Source organism: Ascaphus truei, chromosome 1, assembly GCF_040206685.1.
Source record: "Ascaphus truei isolate aAscTru1 chromosome 1, aAscTru1.hap1, whole genome shotgun sequence".
Lineage (NCBI taxonomy): Eukaryota > Metazoa > Chordata > Amphibia > Anura > Ascaphidae > Ascaphus > Ascaphus truei.
Genome location: NC_134483.1, coordinates 5,826,470 through 5,850,617, shown reverse-complemented (window position 1 = coordinate 5,850,617; position 24,148 = coordinate 5,826,470).

The window sequence follows — 24,148 nt, the reverse complement described above, 5'->3', positions numbered from 1 at the left end:
GGGATGTGACAGAGCCTGGCACGGTTACACGCTATGTGCTGGGCATGTGACAGTGTCCGGCACGGTAACACGCTATGTGCTGGGGATGTGACAGAGCCCGGCACGGATACACGCTATGTGCTGGGGATGTGACAGAGCCCGGCACGGTTACACGCTATGTGCTGGGGATATAACAGTGTCTGGCACGGTTACACGCTATGTGCTGCGGATGTGACAGAGCCCGGCACCATTACACGCTATGTGCTGGGGATGTGACAGAGCTCGGCACGGTTACACGCTATGTGCTGGGGATGTGACAGAGTACGCACCGTTACACGCTATGTGCTGGGGATGTGACAGAGCCCGGCATGGTTACACGCTATGTGCTGGGGATGTGACAGTGTATGGCACGGTTACACGCTATGTGCTGGGGATTTGACAGTGTCCGGCACGGTTACACACTATGTTCTGGGGATGTGACAGAGCCTGGCACGGTTACACGCTATGTTCTGGGGATGTGACAGAGCCCGGCACGGTTACACGCTATGTGCTGGGCATGTGACAATGTCCGGCATGGTTACACGCTATGTGCTGGGGATGTGAAAGAGCTCGGCACCGTTACATGCTATGTGCTGGTCATGTGACAGTGTCCGGCACGGTTACACGCTATGTGCTGGGGATGTGACAGAGCCCGGCATGGTTACATGCTTTGTGCTGGGGATGTGACAGAGCCCGGCACGGTTACACGCTATGTGCTGGGGATGTGACAGAGCCCGGCACGGTTACACGCTATGTGCTGGGGATGTGACAGAGCCCGGCACGGTTACACACTATGTGCTGGGGATGTGACAGAGCCTGGCACGGTTACACGCTATATGCTGGGCATGTGACAGTTTCCGGCACGGTTACACGCTATGCGCTGGGGATGTGACAGAGCCCGGCACCGTTACACGCTATGTGCTGGGGATGTGACAGAGCCCGACACGGTTACACTCGATGTGCTGGGGATGTGACAGTGTCCGGCACCGTTACACGCTATGTGCTGGGGATGTGACAGAGCCCGGCACGGTTACACGCTATGTGCTGGGGATGTGACAGAGCCTGGAACCGTTACACGCTATGTGCTGGGGATGTGACAGTGTCCGGTACCGTTACACGCTATGTGCTGGGGATGTGACAGAGCCCCGGCACCGTTACATGCTATGTGCTGGGGATGTGACAGAGCCCGGCACGGTTACACACTATGTGCAGGGGATGTGACAGAGCCCGGCACGGTTACACGCTATGTGCTGGGGATGTGACAGAGCCCGGCACGGTTACACGCTATGTGCTGGGGATGTGACAGAGCCCGGCACGGTTACACGCTATGTGCTGGGGATATGACAGAGCCCGGCACGGTTACACGCTATGTGCTGGGGATATAAGAGTGTCCGGCACGGTTACACGCTATGTGCTGCGGATATAACAGTGTCCGGCACGGTTACACGCTATGTGCTGCGGATGTGACAGAACCCGACACGGTTACACGCTATGTGCTGGGGATGTGACAGTGTCCGGCACGGTTACACGCTATGTGCTGGGGATATAACAGTGTCCGGCACGGTTACACGCTATGTGCTGCGGATGTAACAGAGTATGGCACGGTTACACGCTATGTGCTGCGGATGTGACAGAACCCGACACGGTTACACGCTATGTGCTGGGGATGTGACAGTGTCCGGCACCGTTACACGCTTTGTGCTGGGGATGTGACAGAGCCCTGCACCGTTACACGCTATGTGCTGGGGATGTGACAGAGCCCGGCACGGTTACACGCTATGTGCTGGGGATGTGACAGTGTCTGGCACCGTTACACGCTATGTGCTGGGGATGTGACAGAGCCCGGCACGGTTACACGCTATGTGCTGGGGATGTGACAGAGCCCGGCACGGTTACACGTTATATGCTGGGGATGTGACATTGTCCGGCACGGTTACACGCTATGTGCTGGGGATGTGACAGTGTCCGGCACGGTTACACGCTATGCGCTGGGGATTTGACAGAGCCCGGCACGGTTACACGCTATGTGCTGGGGATGTGACAGAGTCCGACACGGTTACACGCTATGTGCTGGGGATGTGACAGTGCCCGGCACGGTTACACGCTATGTGCTGGGGATGTGAGAGTGTCCGACATGGTTACACGCTATGTGCTGGGGATGTGACAGTGCCCGGCACGGTTACACGCTATGTGCTGGGGATGTGACAGTGTCCGGCACCGTTACACGCTATGTGCTGAGGATGTGACAGTGTCCGGGACGGTTACACGCTATGTGCTGGGGATGTGACAGTGTCCGGCATGGTTACACGCTATGTGCTGGGGATGTGACAGAGCCTGGCACCGTTACACGCTATGTGCTTGGGATGTGACAGTGTCCGGCACGGTTACACGCTATGTGCTGGGGATGTGACAGTGTCTGGCACCATTACACGCTATGTGCTGGGGATGTGACAGATCCCGGCACGGTTACACGCTATGTGCTGGGGACGTGACGTTGTCCGGCACCGTTACACGCTATGTGCTGGGAATGTGACAGAGCCCGGCACGGTTACACGCTATGTGCTGGGGATGTGACAGAGCCCGGCACGGTTACACGTTATATGCTGGGGATGTGACATTGTCCGGCACGGTTACACGCTATGTGCTGGGGATGTGACAGTGTCCGGCACGGTTACACGCTATGCGCTGGGGATTTGACAGAGCCCGGCACGGTTACACGCTATGTGCTGGGGATGTGACAGAGTCCGACACGGTTACACGCTATGTGCTGGGGATGTGACAGTGCCCGGCACGGTTACACGCTATGTGCAGGGGATGTGACAGTGTCCAGCACGGTTACACGCTATGTGCTGGGGATGTGACAGAACCCGGCACGGTTACACGCTATGTGCTGGGGATGTGACAGAACCCGACACGGTTACATGCTATGTGCTGGGGATGTGACAAAGCCTGGCACGGTTTCACGCTATGTGCTCGGGATGTGACAGAGCCCGGCACCGTTACATGCTATGTGCTGGGGATGTGACAGAGCCCGGCATGGTTACACGCTATGTGCTGGGGATGTGACAGAGTATGGCACGGTTACACGCTATGTGCTGGGGATGTGAAAGTGCCCGGAACCATTACACGCTATGTGCTGGGGATGTGACATAGCCTGGCACAGTTACACGCTATGTACTGGGGATGTGACAGTGTCCGGCACGGTTACACGCTATGTGCTGGGGATGTGACAGAGCCCGGCACCGTTACACGCTATGTGCTGGGGATGTGACAGAGCCCGGCACCATTACACGCTATGTGCTGGGGATGTGACAGTGTCCGGCACGGTTACACGCTATGTGCTGGGGATGTGACAGAGCCCAGCACCGTTACACGCTATGTGCTGGGGATGTGACAGTGTCCGGCACAGTTACACGCTATGTGCTGGGGATGTGACAGAGCCCAGCACCGTTACACGCTATGTGCTGGGGATGTGACAGTGTCCGGCACGGTTACACGCTATGTGCTGGGGATGTGACAGAGCCCAGCACCGTTACACGCTATGTGCTGGGGATGTGACAGTGTCCGGCACAGTTACACGCTATGTGCTGGGGATGTGACAGAGCCCGGCACCGTTACACGCTATGTGCTTGGGATGTGACAGTGTCCAGCACGGTTACACGCTATGTGCTGGGGATGTGACAGAGCCCGTCACGGTTACACGCTATGTGCTGGGGATGTGACAGAGTATGACACGGTTACACGCTATGTGCTGGGGATGTGACAGAGCCCAGCACCGTTACACGCTATGTGCTGGGGATGTGACAGAGCCCGGCACGGTTACACGCTATGTGCTGGGGATGTGACAGAACCCGACACGGTTACACGCTATGTGCTGGGGATGTGACAGAGCCTGGCACGGTTACATGCTATGTGCTGGGGATGTGACAGAGCCTGGCACGGTTACACGCTATGTGCTCGGGATGTGACAGAGCCCAACACCGTTAAACGCTATGTGCTGGGGATGTGACAGAGCCCCGCACCGTTACACGCTATGTGCTGGGGATGTGACAGAGCCCGGCACAGTTACACGCTATGTGCTGGGGATGTGACAGAGTATGGCACCGTTACACGCTATGTACTGGGGATGTGACAGTGTCCGGCACGGTTACACGCTATGTGCTGGGGATGTGACAGAGCCCGGCACCGTTACACGCTATGTGCTGGGGATGTGACAGAGCCCGGCACCATTACACGCTATGTGCTGGGGATGTGACAGTGTCCGGCACGGTTACACGCTATGTGCTGGGGATGTGACAGAGCCCAGCACCGTTACACGCTATGTGCTGGGGATGTGACAGTGTCCGGCACAGTTACACGCTATGTGCTGGGGATGTGACAGAGCCCAGCACCGTTACACGCTATGTGCTGGGGATGTGACAGTGTCCGGCACGGTTACACGCTATGTGCTGGGGATGTGACAGAGCCCAGCACCGTTACACGCTATGTGCTGGGGATGTGACAGTGTCCGGCACAGTTACACGCTATGTGCTGGGGATGTGACAGAGCCCGGCACCGTTACACGCTATGTGCTTGGGATGTGACAGTGTCCAGCACGGTTACACGCTATGTGCTGGGGATGTGACAGAGCCCGTCACGGTTACACGCTATGTGCTGGGGATGTGACAGAGTATGACACGGTTACACGCTATGTGCTGGGGATGTGACAGAGCCCAGCACCGTTACACGCTATGTGCTGGGGATGTGACAGAGCCCGGCACGGTTACACGCTATGTGCTGGGGATGTGACAGAACCCGACACGGTTACACGCTATGTGCTGGGGATGTGACAGAGCCTGGCACGGTTACATGCTATGTGCTGTGGATGTGACAGAGCCTGGCACGGTTACACGCTATGTGCTCGGGATGTGACAGTGCCCAACACCGTTAAACGCTATGTGCTGGGGATGTGACAGAGCCCGGCACCGTTACACGCTATGTGCTGGGGATGTGACAGAGCCCGGCACAGTTACACGCTATGTGCTGGGGATGTGACAGAGTATGGCACCGTTACACGCTATGTGCTGGGGATGTGATAGTGTCCGGCACAGTTACACGCTATGTGCTGGGGATGTGACAGTGTCCGGCACGGTTACACGCTATGTGCTGGGGATGTGACAGAGCCCGGCACCGTTACACGCTATGTGCTGGGGATGTGACAGTGTCCGGCACAGTTACACGCTATGTGCTGGGGATGTGACAGAGCCCGGCACCGTTACACGCTATGTGCTTGGGATGTGACAGTGTCCGGCACGGTTACACGCTATGTGCTGGGGATGTCACAGAGTATGGCACGGTTACACGCTATGTGCTGGGGATGTGGCAGAGCCCGGCACCGTTACACGCTATGTGCTGGGGATGTGATAGTGTCCGGCACAGTTACACGCTATGTGCTGGGGATGTGACAGTGTCCGGCACGGTTACACTCTATGTGCTGGGGATGTGACATAGCCCGGCACGGTTACACGCTATGTGCTGGGGATGTGACAGTGTCCGACACGGTTACACGCTATGTGCTGGGGATGTGACAGAGCCCGGCACCGTTACACGCTATGTGCTGAGGATGTTACAGTGCGTGGCACGGTTACATGCTATGTGCTGGGGATGTCACAGAGCCTGGCACGGTTAAACGCTATGTGCTGGGGATGTGACAGAGCCCGGCACCGTTACACGCTATGTGCTGCGGATGTGACAGAGCCCGGCACGGTTACACGCAATGTGCTGGGGATGTGACAGAACCCGGCACGGTTACACGCTATGTGCTGGGGATGTGACAGAGCCCGGCACCGTTACACACTATGTGCTGGGGATGTGACAGAGCCCGGCACCGTTACACGCTATGCGCTGGGGATGTGACAGAGCCCGGCACCGTTACACGCTATGTGCTGGGGATGTGACAGAGCCGGCACCGTTACACGCTATGTGCTGGGGATGTGACAGAGCCGGCACTGTTACACGCTATGTGCTGGGGATGTGACAGTGCCCGGCACGGTTACACGCTATGTGCTCGGGATGTGACAGAGCCCGGCACCGTTACACGCTATGTGCTGGGGATGTGACAGAGCTCGGCATGGTTACACGCTATGTGCTGGGGATGTGACAGAGTACGCACCGTTACACGCTATGTGCTGGGGATGTGACAGAGCCCGGCATGGTTACACGCTATGTGCTAGGGATGTGACAGAGCCCGGCATGGTTACACGCTATGTGCTGGGGATTTGACAGTGTCCGGCACGGTTACACGCTATGTGCTGGGGATGTGACAGAGCCCGACACGGTTACACGCTATTTGCTGGGGATGTGACAGAGCCTGGCACGGTTTCACGCTATGTTCTGGGGATGTGACAGAGCCTGACACGGTTACACGCTATGTTCTGGGGATGTGACAGAGCCCGGCACGGTTACACGCTATGTGCTGGGCATGTGACAATGTCCGGCATGGTTACACGCTATGTGCTAGGGATGTGAAAGAGCTCGGCACCGTTACATGCTATGTGCTGGTCATGTGACAGTGTCCGGCACGGTTACACACTATGTGCTGGGGATGTGACAGAGCCCGGCATGGTTACACGCTTTGTGCTGGGGATGTGACAGAGCCCGGCACGGTTACACGCTATGTGCTGGGGATGTGACAGAGCCAGGCACGGTTACACGCTATGTGCTGGGGATGTGATAGAGCCCGGCACGGTTACACGCTATGTGCTGGGGATGTGACAGAGCCTGGCACGGTTACACGCTATATGCTGGGCATGTGACAGTTTCCGGCACGGTTACACGCTATGCGCTGGGGATGTGACAGAGCCCGGCACCGTTACACGCTATATGCTGGGGATGTGACAGAGCCCGACACGGTTACACTCGATGTGCTGGGGATGTGACAGTGTCCGGCACCGTTACACGCTATGTGCTGGGGATGTGACAGAGCCCGGCACCGTTAAACGCTATGTGCTGGGGATGTGACAGAGCCCGGCACGGTTACACGCTATGTGCTGGGGATGTGACAGTGTCCGGCACCGTTACACGCTATGTGCTGGGGATGTGACAGAGCCCCGGCACCGTTACATGCTATGTGCTGGGGATGTGACAGAGCCCGGCACGGTTACACGCTAAGTGCTGGGGATGTGACAGAGCCCGGCACGGTTACACGCTATGTGCTGGGGATGTGACAGAGCCCGGCACGGTTACACGCTATGTGCTGGGGATATGACAGAGCCCGGCACGGTTACACGCTATGTGCTGGGGATATAACAGTGTCCGGCACGGTTACACGCTATGTGCTGCGGATATAACAGTGTCCGGCACCGTTACACGCTATGTGCTGGGGATGTGACAAAGTCCGGCACGGTTACACGCTATGTGCTGGGGATGTGACAGAGCCCGGCACCATTACACGCTATGTTCTGGGGATGTGACAGTGTCCGGCACCGTTACACGCTATGTGCTGGGGATGTGACAGAGCTCGGCACCGTTACACGCTATGTGCTGGGGATGTGACAGAGCCCGGCACCGTTACACGCTATGTGCTGGGGATGTGACAGAGCCCGGCACCGTTACACGCTATGTGCTGGGGATGTGACAGTGTCCGGCACCGTCACACGCTATGTGCTGGGGATGTGACAGAGCCCGGCACGGTCACATGCTATGTGCTGGGGATATAACAGTGTCCGGCACGGTTACACGCTATGTGCTAGGGATATAACAGTGTCCGGCACGGTTACACGCTATGTGCTGCGGATGTAACAGAGTATGGCACGGTTACACGCTATGTGCTGCGGATGTGACAGAACCCGACACGGTTACACGCTATGTGCTGTGTATGTGACAGTGTCCGGCACCGTTACACGCTATGTGCTGGGGATATGACAGAGCCCTGCACCGTTACACGCTATGTGCTGGGGATGTGACAGAGCCCGGCACGGTTACACGCTATGTGCTGGGGATGTGACAGAGCCCGGCACGGTTACACGTTATATGCTGGGGATGTGACATTGTCCGGCACGGTTACACGCTATGTGCTGGGGATGTGACAGTGTCCGGCTCGGTTACACGCTATGCGCTGGGGATTTGACAGAGCCCGGCACGGTTACACGCTATGTGCTGGGGATGTGACAGAGTCCGACACGGTTACACGCTATGTGCTGGGGATGTGACAGTGCCCGGCACAGTTACACGCTATGTGCTGGGGATGTGAGAGTGTCCGACACGGTTACATGCTATGTGCTGGGGATGTGACAGTGCCCGGCACGGTTACACGCTATGTGCTGGGGATTTCACAGTGTCCGGCACCGTTACACGCTATGTGCTGGGGATGTGACAGAGCCCGGCACGGTTACACACTATGTGCTGGGAATGTGACAGAGTACGGCACCATTACACGCTATGTGCTGGGGATGTGACAGAGCCGGCACCGTTACACGCTATGTGCTGGGGATGTGACAGAGCCCGGCACGGTTACACACTATGTGCTGGGGATGTGACAGAGTCCAGCACGGTTACACGCTATGTGCTGGGGATGTGACAGAGCCCGGCACGGTTACACGCTATGTGCTGGGGATGTGACAGAGCCCGGCACCGTTACACGCTATGTGCTGGGGATGTGACAGTGTCCGGCACCGTTACACACTATGTGCTGGGGATGTGACAGTGTCCGGCACCGTTACACGCTATGTGCTGGGGATGTGACAGTATCCGGCACAGTTACACGCTATGTGCTGGGGATGTGACAGAGCCCGGCACGGTTACACGCTATGTGCTGGGGATGTGGCAAAGCCCGGCACCGTTACACGCTATGTGCTTGGGATGTGACAGAGCCCGGCACCATTACACGCTATGTGCTGGGGATGTGACAGAGCCCGGCACGGTTACACGCTATGTGCTGGGGATGTGAAAGAGCCCAGCACCGTTACATGCTATGTGCTGGGGAAGTGACTGTGTCCGGCACCGTTACACGCTATGTGCTGAGGATGTGACAGAGTCCCGGCACAGTTACATGCTATGTGCTGGGGATGTGACAGAGCCCGGCACGGTTACACGCTATGTGCTGGGGATGTGACAGAGCCCGGCACGGTTACACGCTATGTGCTGGGGATGGGACAGAGCCCGGCACTTTTACACGCCATGTGCTGGGGAATGTGACAGTGTCCGGCACAGTTACACGCTATGTGCTGGGGATGTGACAGTGTCCGGCACCGTTACACGCTATGTGCTGGGGATGTGACAGAGCCCGGCACGGTTACACGCTATGTGCTGGGGATGTGACAGTGTCCGGCATGGTTACACGCTATGTGCTGGGGATGTGACAGTGTCCGGCACCGTTACACGCTATGTGCTGGGGATGTGACAGAGCCCGGCACCGTTACACGCTATGTGCTGGGGATGTGAAAGTGTCCGGCACGGTTACACGCTCTGTGCTGGGGATGTGACAGTGTCCGGCACCGTTACACGCTATGTGCTGGGGATGTGACAAAGCCCGGCACGGTTACACGCTATGTGCTGGGGATGTGACAGAGTATGGCACGGTAACACGCTATGTGCTGGGGATGTGACAGAGCCTGGCACCGTTACACGCTATGTGCTGGGGATGTGACAGTGTCCGGCACGGTTTCACGCTATGTGCTGGGGATGTGACAGTGTCCGGCACGGTTACATGCTATGTGCTGGGGATGTGACAGTGTCCGGCACGGTTACACGCTATGTGCTGGGGATGAGACAGAGCCCGGCACCGTTACACGCTATGTGCTGGGGATGTGACAGATTATGGCACCGTTACACGCTATGTGCTGGGGATGTGACAGAGTACGGCACCGTTACACACTATGTGCTAGGGATGTGACAGTGTCCGGCACAGTTACACGCTATGTGCTGGGGATGTGACAGAGCCCGGCACCGTTACACGCTATGTGCTGGGGATGTGACAGAGCCCGGCACCATTACACGCTATGTGCTGGGGATGTGACTGTGTCCGGCACGGTTATACGCTATGTGCTCGGGATGTGACAGAGCCTGGCACCGTTACACGCTATGTGCTGGGCATGTGACAGTGTCAGGCACGGTTACACGCTATGTGTTGGGAATATGACAGAGCCCGGCATCATTACACGCTATGTGCTGGGGATGTGACAGAGCCCGGCACCATTACACGCTATGTGCTGGGGATGTGACAGAGCCCGGCACGGTTACACACTATGTGCTTGGGATGTGACAGAGCCCGGCACCGTTACACGCTATGTGCTGGGGATGTGACAGTGTCCGGCACCGTTACACGCTATGTGCTGGGGATGTGACAGTGTCCGGCACGGGTACACGCTATGTGCTGGGGATATGACAGAGTCCGGCACGGTTACACGCTATGTGCTGTGGATGTGACAGAGCCTGGCACGGTTACACGCTATGTGCTGGGGATGTGTCAGAGCCCGGCACGGTTACACGCTATGTGCTGGGGATGTGTCAGAGCCCGGCACAGTTACACGCTTTGTGCTGGGGATGTGACAGTGCCCGGCACGGTTACACGCTATGTGCTGGGGATGTGTCAGAGCCCGGCACGGTTACACGCTATGTGCTGGGGATGTGACAGAGCCCGGCACGATTACACGCTATGTGCTGGGGATGTGACAGTGTCCGGCACGGTTACACACTATGTGCTGGGGATGTGACAGAGCCCGACACCGTTACACGCTATGTGCTGGGGATGTGACAGAGCCCGGCACGGTTACACGCTATGTGCTGGGGATGTGACAGAGTATGGCACGGTTACACACTATGTGCTGGGTATGTGGCAGAGCCCGGCACCGTTACATGCTATGTGCTGGGGATGTGACAGTGTCCGGCACAGTTACACGCTATGTGCTGGGGATGTGACCGTGTCCGGCACGGTTACACGCTATGTGCTGGGGATGTGACAGAGCCCGGCACAGTTACACGCTATGTGCTGGGCATGTGACATTTTCCGGCACCGTCACACGCTATGTGCTGGGCATGTGACAGTGTCCGGCACGGTTACACGCTATGTGCTGGGGATGTGACAGAGCCCGGCACCGTTACACGCTATGTGCTGGGGATGTGACAGAGCCCGGCATCATTACACGCTATGTGCTGGGGATGTGACTGTGTCCGGCACGGTTACACGCTATGTGCTGGGGATGTTACAGAGGCTGGCACCGTTACACTCTATGTGCTGGGCATGTGACAGTGTCTGGCACGGTTACACACTATGTTCTGGGGATGTGACAGAGCCCGGCACCGTTACACGCTATGTGCTCGGGATGTGACAGAGCCCGGCATCGTTACACGCTATGTGCTGCGGATGTGACAGATCCTGGCACGGTTACACGCTATGTGCTGGGGATGTGACAGAGCCTGGCACGGTTACATGCTATGTGCTGGGGATGTGACAGAGCCCGGCACGGTTACATGCTATGTGCTGGGGATGTGACAGAGCCCGGCACGGTTACACGCTATGTGCTGGGGATGTGACAGAGCCTGGCATGGTTACACGCTATGTGCTGGGGATGTGACAGAGCCCAGCACCGTTACACGCTATGTGCTGGGGATGTGACAGAGCCCGGCATGGTTACACGCTATGTGCTTGGGGTGTCACAGAGCCCGGCACCTTTACACGCTATGTGCTGGGCATGTGAAAGAGCCCGGCACGATTACACGCTATGTGCTGGGGATGTGACAGTGTCCGGCACGGTTACACGCTATGTGCTGGGGATTTGACAGTGTCCAGCACGGTTACACGCTATGTGCTGGGGATGTGACAGTGTCCGGCACGGTTACATGCTATGTGCTGGAGATGTGACAGAGCCCGGCACGGTTACACGCTATGTGCTGGGGATGTGACAGAGCCCGGCACCGTTACACGCTATGTGCTGGGGATGTGACAGAGCCCCGGCACGGTCACATGCTATGTGCTGGGGATGTGACAGAGCCCGGCACGGTTACACGCTATGTGCTGGGCATGTGACAATTTCCGGCACGGTTACACGCTATGTGCTGGGGATGTGACAGAGTACGGCACGGTTACACGCTATGTGCTGGGGATGTGACAGAGTACGGCACCGTTACACGCTATGTGCTGGGGATGTGACAGAGCCCGGCACGGTTACACGCTATGTGCTGGGGATGTGACTGTGTCCGGCACGGTTACACGCTATGTGCTGGGGATGTGACAGAGTACGGCACGGTTACACGCTATGTGCTGGGGATGTGACAGAGCCCGGCACTGTTACACGCTATGTGCTGGGGATGTGACAGAGCCCGGCACGGTTACACGCTATGTGCTGGGGATGTGACAGAGCCCGGCACGGTCACATGCTATGTGCTGGGGATGTTACAGAGCCCGGCACGGTTACACGCTATGTGCTGGGGATGTGACAGAGCCCGGCACCGTTACACGCTATGTGCTGGGGATGTGACAGAGCCCGGAACCGTTACACGCTATGTGCTGGGGATGTGACAGAGCCCGGCACCGTTACACGCTATGTGCTGGGGATGTGACAGAGCCCGGCACGGTTACACGCTATGTGCTGGGGATGTGACAGAGCCCGGCACAGTTACACGCTATGTGCTGGGGATGTGACAGAACCCGGCACCGTTACACGCTATGTGCTGGGGATGTGACAGAGCCCGGCACGGTTACACGCTATGTGCTGGGGATGTGACAGAGCCCGGCACGGTTACATGCTATGTGCTGGGGATATGACAGAGCCCGGCACCGTTACACGCTATGTGCTGGGGATGTGACAGAGCCCGGCACGGTTACACGCTATGTGCTGGGGATGTGACACAGCCCGGCACGGTTACACGCTATGTGCTGGGGATGTGACAGAGCCCGGCACGGTTACACGCTATGTGCTGGGGATGTGACAGAGCCCGGCACGGTTACACGCTATGTGCTGGGGATGTGACAGAGCCCGGCATGGTCACATGCTATGTGCTGGGGATATAACAGTGTCCGGCACCGTTACACGCTATGTGCTGGGGATGTGACAGAGCCCGGCACAGTTACACGCTATGTGCTGGGGATGTGACAGAGCCCGGCATGGTTACACACTATGTGCTGCGGATGTGACAGAACCCAACACGGTTACACGCTATGTGCTGGGGATGTGACAGTGTCCGGCACCGTTATACGCTATGTGCTTGGGGTGTCACAGAGCCCGGCACCTTTACACGCTATGTGCTGGGCATGTTAAAGAGCCCGGCACGATTACACGCTATGTGCTGGGGATGTGACAGTGTCCGGCACGGTTACACGCTATGTGCTGGGGATTTGACAGTGTCCAGCACGGTTACACGCTATGTGCTGGGGATGTGACAGTGTCCGGCACGGTTACATGCTATGTGCTGGAGATGTGACAGAGCCCGGCACGGTTACACGCTATGTGCTGGGGATGTGACAGAGCCCGGCACCGTTACACGCTATGTGCTGGGGATGTGACAGAGCCCCGGCACGGTCACATGCTATGTGCTGGGGATGTGACAGAGCCCGGCACGGTTACACACTATGTGCTGGGCATGTGACAATTTCCGGCACCGTCACACGCTATGTGCTGGGCATGTGACAGTGTCCGGCACGGTTACACGCTATGTGCTGGGGATGTGACAGTGTCCGGCACGGTTACACGCTATGTGCTGGGGATGTGACAGAGTACGGCACGGTTACACGCTATGTGCTGGGGATGTGACAGAGTACGGCACCGTTACACACTATGTGCTGGGGATGTGACTGTGTCCGGCACCGTTACACGCTATGTGCTGGGGATGTGACAGTGTCCGGCACGGTTACACGCTATGTGCTGGGGATGTGACAGAGCCCGGCACCATTACACGCTATGTGCTGGGGATGTGACAGAGCCCGGCACGGTTACACGCTATGTGCTGGGGATGTGACAGAGCCCGGCACGGTTACACGCTATGTGCTGGGGATGTGACAGAGCCCGGCACGGTTACACGCTATGTGCTGGGGATGTGACAGAGCCCGGCACGGTCACATGCTATGTGCTGGGGATGTTACAGAGCCCGGCACGGTTACACGCTATGTGCTGGGGATGTGACAGAGCCCGGCACCGTTACACGCTATGTGCTGGGGATGTGACAGAGCCCGGTACCGTTACACGCTATGTGCTGGGGATGTGACAGAGCCCGGCACGGTTACACGCTATGTGCTGGGCATGTGACAATTTCCGGCACGGTTACACGCTATGTGCTGGGGATGTGACAGAGTACGGCACGGTTACACGCTATGTGCTGGGGATGTGACAGAGTACGGCACCGTTACACGCTATGTGCTGGGGATGTGACAGAGCCCGGCACGGTTACACGCTATGTGCTGGGGATGTGACTGTGTCCGGCACGGTTACACGCTATGTGCTGGGGATGTGACAGAGTACGGCACGGTTACACGCTATGTGCTGGGGATGTGACAGAGCCCGGCACTGTTACACGCTATGTGCTGGGGATGTGACAGAGCCCGGCACGGTTACACGCTATGTGCTGGGGATGTGACAGAGCCCGGCACGGTTACACGCTATGTGCTGGGGATGTGACAGAGCCCGGCACGGTTACACGCTATGTGCTGGGGATGTGACAGAGCCCGGCACGGTCACATGCTATGTGCTGGGGATGTTACAGAGCCCGGCACGGTTACACGCTATGTGCTGGGGATGTGACAGAGCCCGGCACCGTTACACGCTATGTGCTGGGGATGTGACAGAGCCCGGAACCGTTACACGCTATGTGCTGGGGATGTGACAGAGCCCGGCACCGTTACACGCTATGTGCTGGGGATGTGACAGAGCCCGGCACGGTTACACGCTATGTGCTGGGGATGTGACAGAGCCCGGCACAGTTACACGCTATGTGCTGGGGATGTGACAGAACCCGGCACCGTTACACGCTATGTGCTGGGGATGTGACAGAGCCCGGCACGGTTACACGCTATGTGCTGGGGATGTGACTGTGTCCGGCACGGTTACACGCTATGTGCTGGGGATGTGACAGAGCCCGGCACGGTCACATGCTATGTGCTGGGGATGTTACAGAGCCCGGCACGGTTACACGCTATGTGCTGGGGATGTGACAGAGTACGGCACCGTTACACGCTATGTGCTGGGGATGTGACAGAGCCCGGCACGGTTACACGCTATGTGCTGGGGATGTGACTGTGTCCGGCACGGTTACACGCTATGTGCTGGGGATGTGACAGAGTACGGCACGGTTACACGCTATGTGCTGGGGATGTGACAGAGCCCGGCACTGTTACACGCTATGTGCTGGGGATGTGACAGAGCCCGGCACGGTTACACGCTATGTGCTGGGGATGTGACAGAGCCCGGCACGGTTACACGCTATGTGCTGGGGATGTGACAGAGCCCGGCACGGTTACACGCTATGTGCTGGGGATGTGACAGAGCCCGGCACGGTCACATGCTATGTGCTGGGGATGTTACAGAGCCCGGCACGGTTACACGCTATGTGCTGGGGATGTGACAGAGCCCGGCACCGTTACACGCTATGTGCTGGGGATGTGACAGAGCCCGGAACCGTTACACGCTATGTGCTGGGGATGTGACAGAGCCCGGCACCGTTACACGCTATGTGCTGGGGATGTGACAGAGCCCGGCACGGTTACACGCTATGTGCTGGGGATGTGACAGAGCCCGGCACAGTTACACGCTATGTGCTGGGGATGTGACAGAACCCGGCACCGTTACACGCTATGTGCTGGGGATGTGACAGAGCCCGGCACGGTTACACGCTATGTGCTGGGGATGTGACAGAGCCCGGCACGGTTACATGCTATGTGCTGGGGATATGACAGAGCCCGGCACCGTTACACGCTATGTGCTGGGGATGTGACAGAGCCCGGCACGGTTACACGCTATGTGCTGGGGATGTGACACAGCCCGGCACGGTTACACGCTATGTGCTGGGGATGTGACAGAGCCCGGCACGGTTACACGCTATGTGCTGGGGATGTGACAGAGCCCGGCACGGTTACACGCTATGTGCTGGGGATGTGACAGAGCCCGGCATGGTCACATGCTATGTGCTGGGGATATAACAGTGTCCGGCACCGTTACACGCTATGTGCTGGGGATGTGACAGAGCCCGGCACAGTTACACGCTATGTGCTGGGGATGTGACAGAGCCCGGCATGGTTACACACTATGTGCTGCGGATGTGACAGAACCCAACACGGTTACACGCTATGTGCTGGGGATGTGACAGTGTCCGGCACCGTTATACGCTATGTGCTTGGGGTGTCACAGAGCCCGGCACCTTTACACGCTATGTGCTGGGCATGTTAAAGAGCCCGGCACGATTACACGCTATGTGCTGGGGATGTGACAGTGTCCGGCACGGTTACACGCTATGTGCTGGGGATTTGACAGTGTCCAGCACGGTTACACGCTATGTGCTGGGGATGTGACAGTGTCCGGCACGGTTACATGCTATGTGCTGGAGATGTGACAGAGCCCGGCACGGTTACACGCTATGTGCTGGGGATGTGACAGAGCCCGGCACCGTTACACGCTATGTGCTGGGGATGTGACAGAGCCCCGGCACGGTCACATGCTATGTGCTGGGGATGTGACAGAGCCCGGCACGGTTACACACTATGTGCTGGGCATGTGACAATTTCCGGCACCGTCACACGCTATGTGCTGGGCATGTGACAGTGTCCGGCACGGTTACACGCTATGTGCTGGGGATGTGACAGTGTCCGGCACGGTTACACGCTATGTGCTGGGGATGTGACAGAGTACGGCACGGTTACACGCTATGTGCTGGGGATGTGACAGAGTACGGCACCGTTACACACTATGTGCTGGGGATGTGACTGTGTCCGGCACCGTTACACGCTATGTGCTGGGGATGTGACAGTGTCCGGCACGGTTACACGCTATGTGCTGGGGATGTGACAGAGCCCGGCACCATTACACGCTATGTGCTGGGGATGTGACAGAGCCCGGCACGGTTACACGCTATGTGCTGGGGATGTGACAGAGCCCGGCACGGTTACACGCTATGTGCTGGGGATGTGACAGAGCCCGGCACGGTTACACGCTATGTGCTGGGGATGTGACAGAGCCCGGCACGGTCACATGCTATGTGCTGGGGATGTTACAGAGCCCGGCACGGTTACACGCTATGTGCTGGGGATGTGACAGAGCCCGGCACCGTTACACGCTATGTGCTGGGGATGTGACAGAGCCCGGTACCGTTACACGCTATGTGCTGGGGATGTGACAGAGCCCGGCACCGTTACACGCTATGTGCTGGGGATGTGACAGAGCCCGGCACGGTTACACGCTATGTGCTGGGGATGTGACAGAGCCCGGCACAGTTACACGCTATGTGCTGGGGATGTGACAGAACCCGACACCGTTACACGCTATGTGCTGGGGATGTGACAGAGCCCGGCACGGTTACACGCTATGTGCTGGGGATGTGACAGAGCCCGGCACGGTTACATGCTATGTGCTGGGGATGTGACAGAGCCCGGCACGGTTACACGCTATGTGCTGGGGATGTGACAGAGCCCGGCACGGTTACACGCTATGTGCTGGGGATGTGACAGAGCCCGGCATGATCACATGCTATGTGCTGGGGATATAACAGTGTCCGGCACCGTTACACGCTATGTGCTGGGGATGTGACAGAGCCCGGCACAGTTACACGCTATGTGCTGGGGATGTGACAGAGCCCGGCATGGTTACACACTATGTGCTGCGGATGTGACAGAACCCAACACGGTTACACGCTATGTGCTGGGGATGTGACAGTGTCCGGCACCGTTACACGCTATGTGCTGGGGATGTGACAGTGTCCGGCACCGTTACACGCTATGTGCTGGGGATGTGACAGAGCCCGGCACCGTTACGTGCTATGTGCTGGGGATGTGACAGAGCCGGGCACGGTTACACGCTATGTGCTGGGGATGTGACAGAGCCCGGCACGGTTACACGCTATGTGCTGGGGATGTAACAAAGCCCGGCACGGTTACACACTATGTGCTGGGGATGTGACAGTGTCTGGCACCGTTACACGCTATGTGCTGGAGATGTGACTGTGTCCAGCATGGTTACACGCTATGTGCTGGGGATGTGACTGTGTCCGGCACTGTTACACGCTATGTGCTGGGGATGTGACTGTGTCCGGCACGGTTACACGCTATGTGCTCGGGATGTGACAAAGCCTGGCACCGTTACACGCTATGTGCTAGGAATGTGACAGAGCCCGGCACCGTTACACGCTATGTGTTGGGAATATGACAGAGCCCGGCACCGTTACACGCTATGTGCTGGGGATGTGACAGAGCCCGGCACCATTACATGCTATATGCTGGAGATGTGACAGAGCCCGGCACGGTTACACGCTATGTGCTGGGGATGTGACAGAGCCCGGAACCGTTACATGCTATGTGCTGGGGATGTGACAGAGCCCGGCACTGTTACACGCTATGTGCTGGGGATGTGACAGAGCCCGGCACCGTTACACGCTATGTGCTGGGGATGTGACAGAGCCCGGCACCGTTACACACTATGTGCTGGGGATGTGACTGTGTCCGGCACCGTTACACGCTATGTGCTGGGGATGTGACAGTGTCTGGCACGGTTAAACGCTATGTGCTGGGGATGTGACAGAGCCCGGCACCGTTACACGCTATGTGCTGGGGATGTGACAGAGCCCGGCACGGTTACACGCTATGTGCTGGGGATGTGACAGAGCCGGGCACGGTTACACGCTATGTGCTGGGGATGTGACAGAGCCCGGCACGGTTACACGCTATGTGCTGGGGATGTGACAGAGCCCGGCACGGTCACATGCTATGTGCTGGGGATGTTACAGAGCCCGGCACGGTTACACGCTATGTGCTGGGGATGTGACAGAGTCCGGCACCGTTACACGCTATGTGCTGGGGATGTGACAGAGCCCGGAACCGTTACACGCTATGTGCTGGGGATGTGACAGAGCCCGGCACCGTTACACGCTATGTGCTGGGGATGTGACAGAGCCCGGCACGGTTACACGCTATGTGCTGGGGATGTGACAGAGCCCGGCACAGTTACACGCTATGTGCTGGGGATGTGACAGAACCCGACACCGTTACACGCTATGTGCTGGGGATGTGACAGTGTCCGGCACAGTTACACGCTATGTGCTGGGGATGTGACAGGGCCTGGCACAGTTACACGCTATGTGCTGGGGATGTGACAGAGCCCGGCACCGTTACACGCTATGTGCTGGGGATGTGACAGTGTCCGGCACAGTTACACGCTATGTGCTGGGGATGTGACAGAGCCCGGCACGGTTACACGCTATGTGCTGGGGATGTGACAGAGCCCGGCACCGTTACACGCAATGTGCTGGGGATGTGACAGAGCCCGGCACGATTACACGCTATGTGCTGGCGATATGACAGTGCCCGGCACGGTTACACGCTATGTGCTGGGGATGTGACAGAGCCCGGCACGGTTACACGCTATGTGCTGGGGATGTGACAGAGCCCGGCACCGTTACACGCAATGTGCTGGGGATGTGACAGAGCCCGGCACGGTTACACGCTATGTGCTGGCGATATGATAGAGCCCGGCACCGTTACACGCTATGTGCTGGGGATGTGACTGAGCCCGGCACGATTACACGCTATGTGCTGGGGATGTGACAGTGTCCGGCACCGTTACACGCTATGTGCTGGGGACGTAACAGAGCCCGGCATGGTTACACGCTATGTGCTGGGGATGTGACAGTGTCCGGCACCGTTACATGCTATGTGCTGGGGATGTGACAGAGCCCGGCACGGTTACACGCTATGTGCTGGTGATATGACAGAGCCCGGCACCGTTACACGCTATGTGCTGGGGATGTGACAGAGCCCGGCACCGTTACACGCTATGTGCTGGGGATATGACAGAGCCCGGCACCGTTACACGCTATGTGCTGGGGATGTGACAGTGTCCGGCACGGTTACACGCTATGTGCTGCGGATGTGACAGAGCCCGGCACCGTTACACGCTATGTGCTGGGGATGTGACAGAGCCCGGCACGGTTAGACGCTATGTGCTGGGGATGTGACAGAGCCCGGCACAGTTACACGCTATGTGCTGGGGATGTGACAGAGCCCGGCACAGTTACACGCTATGTGCTGGGGATGTGACAGAGCCCGGCACCGTTACACGCTATGTGCTGGGGATGTGACAGAGCCCGGCACAGTTACACGCTATGTGCTGGGGATGTGACAGAGCCCGGCACCGTTACACGCTATGTGCTGGGGATGTGACAGAGCCCGGCACGGTTACATGCTATGTGCTGGGAATGTGACAGAGCCCGGCACGGTTACACGCTATGTGCTGGGGATGTGACAGAGAAGGCATGGTTACACGCTATGTGCTAGGGATGTGACAGAACCTGGCACCGTTACACGCTATGTGCTGGGGATGTGACAGAGCCCGGCACGGTTACACGCTATGTGCTGGGGATGTGACAGAGAAGGCATGGTTACACGCTATGTGCTAGGGATGTGACAGAACCCGGCACCGTTACACACTATGTGCTGGGGATGTGACAGAGCCCGGCACAGTTACACGCTATGTGCTGGGGATGTGACAGTGCCCGGCACGGTTACACGCTATGTGCTGGGGATGTGACAGAGAAGGCACGGTTACACGCTATGTGCTGGGGATATGACAGAGCCCGGCACGGTTACACGCTATGTGCTGGGGATATGACAGTGTCCGGCACGGTTACACGCTATGTGCTGGGGATATGACAGAGCCCGGCACCGTTACACGCTATGTGCTGGGGATGTGACAGTGTCCGGCACTGTTACACGCTATGTGCTGGGGATGTGACAGAGCCCGGCACGGTTACATGCTATGTGCTGGGGATGTGACAGAGCCCGGCACGGTTACACGCTATGTGCTGGGAATGTGACAGTGCCCGGCACAGTTACACGCTAAGTGCTGGGAATGTGACAGAGAAGGCATGGTTACACACTATGTGCTAGGGATGTGACAGAACCCGGCACCGTTACACACTATGTGCTGGGGATGTGACAGAGCCCGGCACAGTTACACGCTATGTGCTGGGGATGTGACAGTGCCCGGCACGGTTACACGCTATGTGCTGGGGATGTGACAGAGAAGGCACGGTTACACGCTATGTGCTGGGGATATGACAGAGCCCGGCACGGTTACACGCTATGTGCTGGGGATATGACAGTGTCCGGCACGGTTACACGCTATGTGCTGGGGATATGACAGAGCCCGGCACCGTTACACGCTATGTGCTGGGGATGTGACAGTGTCCGGCACGGTTACACGCTATGTGCTGGGGATGTGACAGAGCCCGGCACGGTTACATGCTATGTGCTGGGGATGTGACAGAGCCCGGCACGGTTACACGCTATGTGCTGGGAATGTGACAGTGCCCGGCACAGTTACACGCTAAGTGCTGGGAATGTGACAGAGCCCGGCACAGTTACACGCTATGTGCTGGGGATGTGACACAGCCCGGAACTGTTACACGCTATGTGCTGGGGATGGGGCAGAGCCCGGCACAGTTACACGCTATGTGCTGGGGATGTGACACAGCCCGGAACTGTTACACGCTATGTGCTGGGGATGTGACAGAGCCCGGCACCGTTACACGCTATGTGCTGGGGATGTGACAGAGCCCGGCACGGTTACACGCTATGTGCTGGGGATGTGACAGAGCCCGGCACGGTTACACGCTATGTGCTGGGGATGTGACAGAGAAGGCATGGTTACACGCTATGTGCTAGGGATGTGACAGAACCCGGCACCGTTACACGCTATGTGCTGGGGATGTGACAGAGCCCGGCACGGTTACACGCTATGTGCTGGGAATGTGACAGTGCCCGGCACCATTACACGCTAAGTGCTGGGAATGTGACAGAGCCCGGCACGGTTACATGCTATGTGCTGGGGATGTGACAGTGTCCGGCACGGTTACACGCTATGTGCTGGGGATGTGACAGAGTACGGCACGGTTACACGCTATGTGCTGGGGATGTGACAGAGTACGGCACCGTTACACGCTATGTGCTGGGGATGTGACAGAGCCCGGCACGGTTACACGCTATGTGCTGGGGATGTGACTGTGTCCGGCACGGTTACACGCTATGTGCTGGGGATGTGACAGAGTACGGCACGGTTACACGCTATGTGCTGGGGATGTGACAGAGCCCGGCACCGTTACACGCTATGTGCTGGGGATGTGACAGAGCCCGGCACGGTTACACGCTATGTGCTGGGGATGTGACAGAGCCCGGCACGGTTACACGCTATGTGCTGGGGATGTGACAGAGCCCGGCACGGTTACACGCTATGTGCTGGGGATGTGACAGAGCCCGGCACGGTCACATGCTATGTGCTGGGGATGTTACAGAGCCCGGCACGGTTACACGCTATGTGCTGGGGATGTGACAGAGCCCGGCACCGTTACACGCTATGTGCTGGGGATGTGACAGAGCCCGGAACCGTTACACGCTATGTGCTGGGGATGTGACAGAGCCCGGCACCAATACACGCTATGTGCTGGGGATGTGACAGAGCCCGGCACGGTTACACGCTATGTGCTGGGGATGTGACAGAGCCCGGCACAGTTACACGCTATGTGCTGGGGATGTGACAGAACCCGACACCGTTACACGCTATGTGCTGGGGATGTGACAGAGCCCGGCACGGTTACACGCTATGTGCTGGGGATGTGACACAGCCCGGCACGGTTACACGCTATGTGCTGGGGATGTGACAGAGCCCGGCACGGTTACACGCTATGTGCTGGGGATGTGACAGAGCCCGGCACGGTTACACGCTATGTGCTGGGGATGTGACAGAGCCCGGCATGGTCACATGCTATGTGCTGGGGATATAACAGTGTCCGGCACCGTTACACGCTATGTGCTGGGGATGTGACAGAGCCCGGCACAGTTACACGCTATGTGCTGGGGATGTGACAGAGCCCGGCATGGTTACACACTATGTGCTGCGGATGTGACAGAACCCAACACGGTTACACGCTATGTGCTGGGGATGTGACAGTGTCCGGCACCGTTACACGCTATGTGCTTGGGGTGTCACAGAGCCCGGCACCTTTACACGCTATGTGCTGGGCATGTTAAAGAGCCCGGCACGATTACACGCTATGTGCTGGGGATGTGACAGTGTCCGGCACGGTTACACGCTATGTGCTGGGGATTTGACAGTGTCCAGCACGGTTACACGCTATGTGCTGGGGATGTGACAGTGTCCGGCACGGTTACATGCTATGTGCTGGAGATGTGACAGAGCCCGGCACGGTTACACGCTATGTGCTGGGGATGTGACAGAGCCCGGCACCGTTACACGCTATGTGCTGGGGATGTGACAGGGCCCCGGCACGGTCACATGCTATGTGCTGGGGATGTGACAGGGCCCCGGCACGGTTACACACTATGTGCTGGGCATGTGACAATTTCCGGCACCGTCACACGCTATGTGCTGGGCATGTGACAGTGTCCGGCACGGTTACACGCTATGTGCTGGGGATGTGACAGTGTCCGGCACGGTTACACGCTATGTGCTGGGGATGTGACAGAGTACGGCACGGTTACACGCTATGTGCTGGGGATGTGACAGAGTACGGCACCGTTACACACTATGTGCTGGGGATGTGACAGTGTCCGGCACAGTTACACGCTATGTGCTGGGGATGTGACAGAGCCCGGCACCATTACACGCTATGTGCTGGGGATGTGACAGTGTCCGGCACCGTTACACGCTATGTGCTGGGGATGTGACAGTGTCCGGCACAGTTACACGCTATGTGCTGGGGATGTGACAGAGCCCGGCACCATTACACGCTATGTGCTGGGGATGTGACAGTGTCCGGCACAGTTACACGCTATGTGCTGGGGATGTGACAGAGCCCGGCACCATTACACGCTATGTGCTGGGGATGTGACTGTGTCCGGCACCGTTACACGCTATGTGCTGGGGATGTGACAGTGTCCGGCACAGTTACACGCTATGTGCTGGGGATGTGACAGAGCCCGGCACCATTACACGCTATGTGCTGG